General features: G+C 62.0%; 1 long non-coding RNA gene across 1 annotated transcript; it reads right to left on the bottom strand.

The window, feature by feature from the left end:
• Nucleotides 1–321: 321 nt before the first annotated feature.
• On the bottom strand, nucleotides 322–10,923 carry LOC306662694. Its single transcript, XR_013764200.1, has 2 exons — nucleotides 8,606–10,923; nucleotides 322–785 (listed from the first exon to the last, which is right to left on the bottom strand). It is a non-coding gene; the product is annotated as an uncharacterized lncRNA (long non-coding RNA).
• Nucleotides 10,924–11,731: the final 808 nt, after the last annotated feature.

Genomic DNA, 11,731 nt, shown 5'->3' with positions numbered 1-11,731 from the left:
GACCTAGAGGGAACCTGGGTAGGGGTAGTCGGGGACGGGGGTGGGCAAACACCCTCCAGCTGAAGGGAACTGGTAGGTGCTGAGGGGAAGGTCCAGGTGGATCTGGGAGGGTGACTGGTGGCTGAGACTGGAGGGGGTTGGAACCTGCTGGGTTCCTGGCACCTGTTAGAAACCCACAGTCCCAGCACCTTTGAGCTTTCGAGGCCAGAGGTGGGGGAGGCCCCTCCAGGGGAGTAAGGCCCAGGGAAACGTCTTTTCAGGGCAGAGAAGTGGCATGTGCCAAGCCCTGGGTTCAATCCCTAGCACAAGGAAAGATAAAAGAAAAGAAAACACGTGTGTGACTATTGACATTGTAAAAGAGCTCAGGAGCCTGTGACCTGTGCACTCAGAGGGGGATGGCCACCAGCTGAGCCCTGCCAGCACCTGCAAGCCCGCCCCTGCCAGCTCCTCTTCACAGCTTCCTGCTGGGCTGGACTCACCATGTCCACGTGGCTCCCCTGGGTCCTTTCGTAAGACCCTGTTGCCCAGGTGCCCAGCTCAAGCTGGCAGAAGGCCAGGAAAGAGGAGGTTCCGGCATCAAGTCCTCCCTGCCCCGGACTCTGCTCTTCTTCCTGTCGCCCGGCGACTGGCGGGCTGCTCGGTTTGCAGGGCCCAGTGCACAGTGAAAATCCAGGGTCCCTTGTTCAAAAAGCAGGAAACAGGACCCTGTCAGCGCTGAGGCTCAAGGGCTCTTCCTGTTCTAGAGTCTTCTCCTCAGCTCGTCCTGGTGTTTCTGCTGTGTACTTCTAAGTGAAGGAAAATTAAATTTCGAAGCCATTATTATAAATCTTACCGCTTATCTTTATATTGAGCAGTGCGAATTTTAAATGGCAGTGTTGGGGCCCGTGGAATCGTAGACCTCGTGGTCCCTGCTGCCTTGCTGGCCCACCTGTGGTTTGCTCTGACCAGACCACTGGACTACACTGCCCGGGCTGGGGTTGTTCCGTTTTGTCTTTTACTGGGGATCGAACCCAGGGCTGCTTCACAACTGAGCCACATCCCTGCCCTTTTATTTATTTATTTATTTATTTGTATTTTATTTAGAGACAGGGTCTCGCTGAGTTGCTGAGGCTGGCTTTGAACTCACCATCCTCCTGCCTCAACCTCCCAGGCAGCTGGGGTTACAGGTGTGCACCACGGCACCAGGTGGCTGCTCTGGTTGTTTTTGTTTTTTAGATATTTTTAGTTGTAGATAGACACAGTACCTTATTTTATTTATTCATGTGGTGCTGAGGTTTGAACCCAGTATCTCACACGTGAGAGGCAAGTGCTCCACCACTGAGCCCCAGCCCCAGCCAACTGTTCTGATTGCAGTAAAACCCAAATAACACAAAACTTTCCACATGACCACTTTGAAGGGCACAGTCCAGTGGCATCAGGCCCAACCCTGCGTTGTGCGGCTACCCCACCATCTCCAGGACTTGTCATCTCCCCCAGACTGAAATTCTGTCCCCTGCCCAGCTGCTGTGACCTCCATTCACCCCTGTCTATGAATGAGGCCACCCCAGGCACCTCCCCTAAGTGGACTCAGGCTGTTCTTGTCCACCAGGCCAGGGTCCCTCTCCGTGCAGCGTGTGTTAGTGTTTTCTCCTGAAGGCTGGATGGCTTTGCGCTGTGTGGCTGGACCACACTTTGTTCCTCGGCTCATCCGCTGGGGCGCCTGCTTCCAGGTGTGGCCATGGCAGCGATCCTGCTGGGAACGTGTGTTCCAGAAGTGGGAGCTAGGTCATGTGGTGCTACGAGATCTGAACGTGTCCCCCAAAGCTTGCCCCCCAGTTGGTGGGGTTGGGAGGCGGGGCCTCACGGGAGGTGCCAGTCCCCGGAGCTCAGAGTGGCGCAGGCTTCTGTACTCTCCACCCCTCTCACCTTTCTGCCTTCCACCAAGGATGGCGCAGCAAGGAGGTCTCCAGCAGGTGCAGCCCCCTGGCTTGGACTGCCCGGTTTTCAGAATGGCGAGCCAGTGCCCCCTGCTCACTTGGACCTACCCAGGCTCGGATGTCTGAGCCCATAGGGCTCCATGGTTAGCGTTTTGAGCACAAAGGCTGGGTTTCCCCAAATCCATGTGGCCACCTGCTGCTTCCTGTCTTCCAACCGCAGCCTCCTGGTGGGTGGGAGGGGTCTCTCCATGTGGCCTCCCATTGCAGTCCCCCAGGTTCTCCCCCCAGCGCCCCTTCCTGCCCCCAAATAGCTCAGATTCCACACACCTACCCTGCGGCCTCCCCCCCACACACACCGCTGGAGAAATCCCACTTGTTCCTTTTGCTCCCTGCCCAACCCAACAGCCCCCTTGGCTGCCGTGCCTGCTTGGTGCTGCTAACAGGCCCCCTCTGTGGGTCACCATGCCCCCATAGCATCTCCCAGACCACCTCTCATGGGGACGGCCTCTGCACCCCCTGCCTGGACTCCAGGCCAATCCCCAGGGTGTGTCTCTGTAGCTGCCCTCTGTTGGGCTGGCTTATCAGGCCCACCCTCCTTTGGTGGCCCATAGTGCCCAGCTCCCTCCTTCCCTGCCCCCTCCCTAGCTGGAGCTCAGGACCCTGTTTCTGAGGTGCTGGACCCTCTCTGGCACCCTGTCTCACTGGCTGGGCTTCCTCTGCTTCTCAGTAGCAGATGCCACTGCCCCAGGCTCAGGGCTTCTCCCCCGGCCCTCCTGAGGTCATGTCCTCCAGGTGGCCTCTGCTCCAGACCTCATTTACCTCCCTCCCTGATCCCCTGACACCAACCACCAATCCAGCCAGTGGCCAGGTCTCAGACCAGCATTCAGCTCCCCATCCACCTGCAGGGGACCTGTTCACATAAGACCTGTTTATTAGCTGGCGTCTGGGTCCAGACCCTGGTGTGGGTTGGCTGGTACTCTGTGCCTCCAGGTCCCCACCAGCTGACAGCCTGGGGGCTGGCTGTGCTGCTTTTTGCCTGGAGGGGGGTGTGCCTCCTGAGTGCTGTGTGCTATGGCTTGCAATATGAGGGACATTCTTACCACGCCTCTGACCCCAGGGGCTCTCCTGGGGCAGCTTGGGCACAGGCACACAGCCAGGGCCCTGTGGTGACCACAGGCTGCTGCCACCATGGCTGCAGGCTCTGGGGCTCTGGGCTCCGTCCTGAAGCCTGCAAGTCCAGGGACTGAGGCTTACGTCTGTGTGGGACAACAGGACCCCTGGCTTCCACTCCTGCAGAGGCCCAGGAGCTCCAGGAAAACTGGGCTGGGGCCAAGGCTGGAGAAAGTGGGGTCCAGGAGTCCGGGACAGTCCCCACAGTGGGTGGGAAGGGACCATGCCTGGGCTGACACTTGCCAGGTTCTGGGCAATGACCTGACACAGGACTCTGGGGCTTCCCTGGGGGAGGGCAGAGGTTGAGGACCAGGAAAAGCCTGTCTCTCTCGGCCTCACATGGGGACACGTAGTTGTGGTCAGAGTGGCTGGTGGCAGCCCCTCTGCAGGGCAACAGGGCCGAGACCCCCAGCGTGCAAGGTTTTGAGCTCAGGCCTCCCCTCTCCTGGCCCGATGCGTGCACACAGGCGCACACACGCCACCGTCTGAGCACTGGCTCCTGGAAGGCCTGCTCCCAAGGGACCACTCTTCCAGCTTCCTGCCACTGTGACAAGAGAAGTTCATTTGGCGCTCACAGCTTCAGAGGCCTCAGATGGCCGACTCCATAGCTCTGGGCCCAAGGTGAGGCAGAACATCATGGCGGAAGGGTGTGGTGGAGGTAAGCAGCTCAGGACAGGGCACCAGGAAGCAGAGAGAGAGCTCTGCCCCCCAGGGGCAGAATATAAACCCCAAAGACACCCCCAGCGACCCCCACCTCCAGCCACACCGCACCTGCCTGGGCCACCACCCAGTTAGCACCCACTCATCGACACACCAACCAGGCCACGGCTCGCACAACCCCTGCATCTCACTTCTGAGTCCCTTGCACTGTCCTCTCCTCACATCCAACCACAACAGGTTCCCTCCTCCAGGAAGCCCTACAGCCTGCACTTGCCTCTGCCTCCCTGGGTAGTATGACCCCTAATGACCCTCAGGGTCAGAGAGGGCTGCAGCCAGCGTGCCCAAAGGCAGGGGTCTTGATCAGTGAACAAGGCCCTCCTGTTTGCGTGGCTGGGGTCCTTCATTCAAGCCCGGCTCCTGCTTTCAGCTCACAGTGGGGAGCATGGGTGCTCAGAGCCTGGGGGAGCTGCCCCATGGCCTAGCCGGGCCCACCCAGAGGGGCTGTGGTCCAGTTCTGCTGTGGGGCTGGAGGACACAGCCTGGGGCTGGGCGCCTCAGGGAGCCAGGGCCCTGAGCAGGAGGACACACCACTCGGCCCCAGTCCTCTGCCCACCCTCCAGCCGGCAGGTGCCGAAGCAGCTCCGCTGTGGGGCTGGGGATGCGCAGCTTAGCGTGATTTTTAAGGAAAGAAAGTGCCTTCCGGGCGTGCTCAGGGTGGAGGCTGATCCCCACCCCAGGGGCAGAACCCTGAGTAGGCAGCGCTCTGGACACTGGAGGCCTGGAGGCTCCGGTGGGCACTAGGAGCCCTCACACTGCCCCCAACAGTGGGTGAATCCAGTGGACCCTGACCCTTCTCCTCCGGGGCCCCAGCCTGGGCCCAGCTGCCCTCACAACGCGGCCCTGCACGGGGCCCACTGTGGCCGGGAACAGCTGCGTCTTTGTGTCTTCAGAAGGGGGCGGTGGCCTCAGCCACCCAGACACCTCGGCGCTGCTGAGGCTCCAAAGTTACATGCTCTGCACGTCAGCCTCTCCTCGTTCCCACAGGCAGCCTCTGTTGCCTGGGCGGGTGGCCGCGGGGCCCACGTGGGGCAGGGGCTACAGAGAGCGGCTGGCAGGCTGGTGCATTCCTGGCGGGCTCGCGCGCATGTTCACGCACCAGTTCCCGCACTCCTGCCAGGCCGAGGGTGCGGGGGGCGGGGCGGGGGGCTGGAGGCTGGGTAGACAGGTGGTTCTTTCATTCATTCACCGTCCAGTGAACCTCTGGGAGGCTTGTGTCTGCGGCACTGCAGGCGACTGGAGAGGTGACCGTGGTGGACACATGTGGAGAGGTGGGTGCTTGGGAGGGGACACCAGCGCCCAGGCCCCTTATTCCTATTTTCCCTACTATCCAGCCAGACGCCCTCCTGGCCCAGGTGACACCATAGGGGCGCAGCGCCCCTCACTGCGCAGGTGCGTGGAGGACAGCTCTGCCCTGCCTCCTTTTCTCCCTGCCATGGGCTCCGACTCTCATGCTCTTTCAAGCATGCAGGTTCTTGGGTTCTGGAAGAATTTGGTGGGTGGAGCCCAAGCGCCTGCTGTATGCCTGGATCAGTGTGGCTGGCAAGAGTCCTCGGTGAGAGGGCGAACGGTGACTGCCGTGGAGGGGGACCTGGAATAGAGGGAACAGGCCCAGGGCATCAGTGAGCCCACGGAGGACGGCATCCAGGAATGGTAACACACAACTCAGACCAGGGACGCTGCGCCTGGACCGTGAGGACTAAACCTGGCCCAGGGGCGCCTGGCATGGACCGCCAACCCTGACCCGAGCCGCAGGCCTGTGGGAGCACGGAATGCCTCTCCCTGCCTCTCGTCCCCAGTCCCGGCTCTCCACCTCTGAGCGTGGTCTGCCCCTCAGTGGTGCTGTCCAGGCTGCTCTGCCGAGGTAAAAGGTCAATGCGTCCAAACCAGGCCCGCTCCTTGCTGGCTTCTGTCCCGCCTTAGACTCGCCCTTCCTCCCGGCTGCCCCATCTCAGCAAGTGCACCCACGCTCCAAGTGCCCTCCCACATGGCACACTGTGTTCCTCTCTGCAGCTGAGGGTCCCCTCAGCCTCCATCCATGCAGTTTCCACCCCAAGGGGTCAGTGCTGAGTCCTCCCTCGGCCACCAGGCCCAGAGCTCAGGCACCACACAGGACACCACAGGCCCAAGGGACCCAAACAGGGCGCGCCACCTGGGGAACCCACCCAGAGAATCGGAAAAGCAGCGAGGGGGGAGCCACTGCCCTGGAACCCACCCTGCGCAGTGCTGCTGGTCCAGCTGCTGTGAGGCCCAGCTCCCTGCCACCCAGGCAGCCTGGTCGTGGGACCCCTGCAGGACAGCTTGGGCAGGTGCTGGTGCCAGGACCAGGGAATGGCTGAGATGTGGCTGGAGAGGGGCACAGCTGCTCCCGTCCTGCAGGTGTGACAGGTGCCTGCCCGTGTGGGTGTGGGTGTGGGTGTGTAAGCATGTGTGTCCCATGTGTGCGCACCTAAGGACACTGAGTGCACCTGGGTGTGTGTGGTGCTGGTGCATGTATGAACACAGGTGTGCCCAGCCATCTGCATCAGGAGGGACTGGCTAGTGGGTGACGCTGGCCTGGGCAGCGGGGACACGGTGGCCTATGACCCAGGATCTTACCAGGGTGGGGAGAAGGTATGCATCCTGGGGGCCTCTGAGTGTTTCGGACCCTCCCCAGGCCGGCCAGCCAACCCGGCAGACGGCTGTGCACAGGCCCCCTGGCTCCTTGGGTTTAGCTCAGCCACCCTCAGGCATCACGCTCTCGCACTTCTGCCCGCACTCGTGCCCCGGGCTGCATCTAGGCTGGCCTTGGCAGGCTGCAGGGCAGCAGCACTCAGGCAGCCGCAGGGCCTGCTGAACCCCCGGTCCACCTGCACCCAGGCACGGGGGAGCACAGCCCGGTGTTCATTCCTGTGTGCCTGGGGAGCACCAAGAGCAGGAGGTACTCAGGTGACCAACCCTGCAGCATGAACATGGACAGACCTATCCCAAAGCTGGAAGCCTGGGCACCACAGTCCGAGGGGTGGACAAAGAGGGGGCCGACAGACCAGTAGCTGACGGCTGGCAGAGGCTGCTGAGAAACATCGGAAGCTGGGGCAGGCGGCCGGCGGGTGGCCGGGAAGGTCATGGAAATCCTCGCTTCCTGTTTTCCCAACAAAGGACCTCTGTCCCACCAGGAAGGCCACTGGCCAGCGGCACCGGACGCGCCTTTTCCGTAAACAGGGTTGTTTTCCCTTTTTCCTCTCTACACAATAACAGCAGCCCCCCAATTCCCCATCCTGTTGCCTGTTACCGCCAGTCACAGGGGCCAGGCTGTCCCAACAGGGAGGGGTCCAGCAGGGAAGGTTCTCCTGGGCTAGGCAGCCACCCTGTTAGCATGGGGACCACTGCTGGCCTGCTTGCTGAGACCTCAGGTGGGGGCATGGGACTGGAGTTCAGTGATGACCAGCCAGACTTGGGGGTCCCTGAGCAGGTGGGTGAAGGCCTTGGGGCTGGACAGGATCTTATGATCCTTATCCTCTGGGTACTGACAGTATCCAGGGCAGAGAGCCAGGTTGATCCATGTAGTGGCTGGAGACCTGAGAGTAGGCAGGGGTCCAGGGCCTTCCTCCAGGTGGGTTTCCTCTGCCAGGTGGGCTGCAGTGTCTGCCTCAAAGAGCTTGAAATTGAGGGAGTGCCTGGACAGGCCAAGCTCCTGAGTGGACCCACAGGAGTGGGCTGAGCTGTGAGGGAAGCCAAGCCAGCTGATGAGGGGCTGGGGCAGTGTCCCACTGCAGGCAGCGAGGGGCACAGGGACAGCGTCGGGTCTGTCTGGAGGGCTGGTGCGGTGGGGCTCGCTTCCCGCTTGGTCCTGAAGGGGCAGGAGCCGGCAGGGCGCCCAGTGTGCGCCTCTGAGCGGGCAGTGTGCAGTGTGTGTGGGTGATTGTGTGCACCCAGGCACAGGGTCTGATGGGCCTACATGAGGGGCTGGGGGCTATTGAGAGCAGCTCCTTCTCCCAGAGAGCTATTAATAGTGAGGGCGAGGGTGAATGGACAATGCGGCCTGCCTACTGGCCCTGGTGGGGTGGGGGCGGGGCAGGAGCCACCCGGGGCTGGTACCAGCCCCCACGTGGGCAGTCACACAAGGGCCACTGTTATCAGGGCAGCAGCTGAGCTGGGGGTCCAGGCTCACCTGGGGCAGCAGCTAGAGGGCTAACTCCAGCCACGCAGCGCCGGGAGAGGGTGCTGATGGGGGCCACGCAGGGTAGTGGGGACCCAGGGTGCCGCAAGATGCTGAGACCTGGGCGTGGCTCTCGGCGGGTGGAATGAGGCAGTCGGGCGGGGGCGAAGGGTTCTGCAGGCGAAGCGAGCGGCGCCCGCCGGGCCACTGCTTCTGTTATTCCTCCAGAAAGGATGTGAAAGAGTCCAGGCGGACCCTGCTGCCACCTGCCCCACCTCCAGCAGGTTAACCGGGTGCCCAGCAGTGACGGGTGATGTGGGAGGGAGTCAGCTGGGCCCGAGCCACAGGAGGGGCGCCCCGGGCTGCCGGCGGCCCACAGCTCCTGCGTCTCTCCACTTTTTGGAACTGCCAAAGTGATAGACCCGGAACCCACAGAGGGCGCAGCCTGAAGGAGGGGTGTTTCGCGGCCTCACGGGGAGGGCTGGCCTCCCGGTCTCCATAAGGCCAGCGGGGCTGCAGACACAACAAAGACCTGCGCCCGCCGTGTCCAGGGCCGGCCCGCGGCGGCTCCGCAGACCCCCGGCGTCCGCGGGGCTCGCTCCCTTGGGGAACCCCCGCCCAGTGCCGAGGCTGAACGGGGGCGAGGACGCCCCGCCGGGGTCACCTGTGGCCAAGTGCTTTCCAAGAAGCCTCCGCCCCGAAAGCTCCGGGGTCGCCGCCACCGTCACCCCCGTCGCGTTGTTACTGGCTCCCAAGGGGGGTTCCCGGAGCCGCGGCTGCGGGGAGGCCAGGGGCGGGGCCCGGAGCTGCGCTCGGCCGGCGCCCGGCCGCGTCCCTCGCCCTGCCGGCCCCTGGGGAGCCCGCGGACGCTTCCGGCGCCGCCCCTTCCCGGCAGCGCCGCGCCCCGCGCTTCCCGCCTGCCGCGCCCCGCCGGGACCCGCGGCGCAGGGCGCGGCCCCTCGGCGCAGGCCTGGGTCGCCGGGTCGGTGGGGACCGCGGGCCGCGCGCCCCCGCCGTCGTGGGGTCTCCAGGGCGCGGACCTGCGGGAGGGACCGCCGCCGTGGGGTCCGCGCGCCCTGGCCGAATGGACGCAGAGGTCGGCGGGCAACCTTCCCTCGAGCGGCGGAGGGTCTGGGGGCCCAGTCAGGGGCGCCCCGCACAAGAGCCCGGGCTGCAGGCGATGGGCGCCAGGAACCGGGTTCTGGACAGCGGGCGGGGTACTAAAACATCTCTCCAAAGACCCCCGGGATCCGGAGGCGCATCTCTGAGGAGGTCTCTCCTCTCCAGCGGCTCAGTGAGCGTTTTGAGAGCACGCTGCACTCAGGCACAGAGGGAGTGTGTCCGGAGGGGCAGGCTGTCCCCTCAGAGGCCCCAGGCTGGACCCAACCACATGTAGACACTGTCCCCAGGACCCAGGCGCTGGCCCTTCCAGCCTACTGCCCCCCAGACAGTGATACTCAGTTTCAACTCCTGGGTCCTACTGGAGCATGATCAGCAGCTGTCCACCCCTGTGGGTTTAACAACACGTGGAGAGGTGTACAGAGCCACAAGCCCCTGGGCTTTCCCAGTCCCCCCCATGATGACCACCCACCCCAGACCTGCCTCTCTGCTGTCCTGGCCATAAGGATCATGGGCAGGGAGGAGTCCAGTGAGAGGACATCATGAGAGCCAGAGTATGCACAGCTACCAGGGGTCATTTCTCCAGTCCCAGAACAGAGAGGGTAGACTACCTAACCATCATAGCTGAGAAGTCTGGTGCAGACCTCTGCAACTGTCCTCACCTAAGACAGTAAACCCCAAGGATGGCATCCAGGGAGTTATTTTGAGACCGAAGAGAGGAGGATGGTGGTCCCTGGCATCTTCATTCATGTCTGACCTCCACCGAGGCATGGGGTGGCCCAGGGAGAGGACTCTGCAAGAACAACCCGAACAGCACCAGACCTGGGTCTCCAGCAGAGCAAGGCTTCCCAGCTCCAGAGCTGGGGTGTGGCCCTGTCAGGAGTGTTGCTTCTTGGCCCCCAGCCCCGGCTGGAGGATCTGCAGCTTCACAGCACTGGGAGTGCACACGCGGCCTTTCCCAGGGCCTCCCGCCAGACTAGAGATCTGTACTGCGGGAAGTCCTGAAACATCACGCAGGCCCTGTGCCAGTGTCCCTGCTGATGAGACCAGATGGCAGAGGAGTGGCCAGCGCCCTGGAGTACTTGTGGGACCCATGCAGTGGAGAGAGAGGGCTTGCAGGGCTGCACCATGCCCTTCACTACAAAGGACACACATCGTCCAAAAGGCTGCAGTGGCCACGGAGCAGGATGTTCCACACCTGGGGCTGCTGCAGCCCAACACTGGGTACACCAAGGGGCAACACTGGCGCACAGAGCAGGAGAAACCTGCACACGTGTCCCCACTGCCACATACAACCTGACCCTACAGAGTGACATTCCAATGGGTCAGTCTGTGTTCAAAGCCAGCCTAGGCAACTAGGTTTATGGGGGAAACTGTGGAAGACCCTGCAGACAAGCCCAGGTGCAGAGCAAGGCTGACCCCGAAGGAGAGAAGATGCCTGGCCACAGGACATCCACGATGGGGTGCCTGGACTGACCATGGCACCAGCTCTTTTGGACCTGCCCTGCATGAAGGTTGGACGAGTCCAGGGATGATCGGCACAGGTGGACGGGGTGCACCTGGGATGGCAGAACACAGCGTGTTGCATGCATCCATGGTGCAGACCCGTGTGGACCCTGCATGTGGCACGAGTGGGCATCCTGCACCTTTGCCTGGCCCTGGGCTCAGGCTGTGGCCCGCCAGAGGTGCCTGTGGTCAGCCAACATGACTGGGAGTATCTGCACCAGTGTGTGGGTAGTGGTGGTGGGCCTAGCCATCTGCCAAGTGGAAAGTGGGTCAGTGGCCTGGCTGGCTGGTCAGGAGGCTGGGAGGAGAAAGGCTGGGGAGAGGCATACAGATGAACTAATACACAGATGCAGACATTTTTTTAAATTAAAAAATGAGACTTTTATTTATTTATTTATATGCAGTGCTGAGAATCGAACCCAGTGCCTCACATGTACTAGACAAGTGCTCCACTACTGAGCCATAACCCAGCCCCCTTTTGTTTTGTTATTTATACTAGGAATTGAACCCAGCGGTGCTTAATCTACTACTGAGCCACATCCCCAGTCCTTTTTTATATTTTATTTAGAGACAGGGTCTCACTGAGTTGCTTAGGGCCTTGCTAAGTTGCTGAGGCTGGTTTTGAACTTACAAGCCTCCTGCCTCAGGCTGGCATTACAGGCCTGCGCCACTGTGCCTGGCCTTTTTTACTTTTTATTTAGAGACGTCTTGTTGAGTTGCTTAGGGCCTCACTAAGTTGCAGGCTGGCCTCAAACTTGCAATGCTCCTGCTTCAATATCCTGAGTTGCTGGGGTTTAGGGTGTGCCACCATGCCCGGCTAGATGTGGACGTTTTAAATCCCTCCTAACACCCACCATGGAGGGGGCTTTGGTTAACCAGGTAGAACGGCCTGGCAGGTGACAGAGCCAGCCAGCCCTCGGTCTCACAGCAAGCACATGAACCATGCTGTGGTGATCTGGTCAGAGGCCACACACACTGGACATTGAGGTGCCTCAGGGTGAGAAGACACTGTCCCCACAGAGTGGCCCTTCCTTCTACCCACCTGGGCTGGGGTCCCCCTGGCCACCCAAGGGCTATCAGCATCTCCCCACCTCAGCCAGCACCCTGGTCCTTCTGCACGGGACTGTCCTGTGCATGTGAGGGTGTTGAGCACTCCCTCCCTCAC

The sequence above is a fragment of the Sciurus vulgaris genome (genome assembly GCF_902686455.1).
Source record: "Sciurus vulgaris genome assembly, chromosome: 5".
Classification (NCBI taxonomy): Eukaryota; Metazoa; Chordata; class Mammalia; order Rodentia; family Sciuridae; genus Sciurus; species Sciurus vulgaris.
Note: the sequence above shows the minus strand (reverse complement) of the source record. Positions and strands in the feature narration are given on the sequence as shown.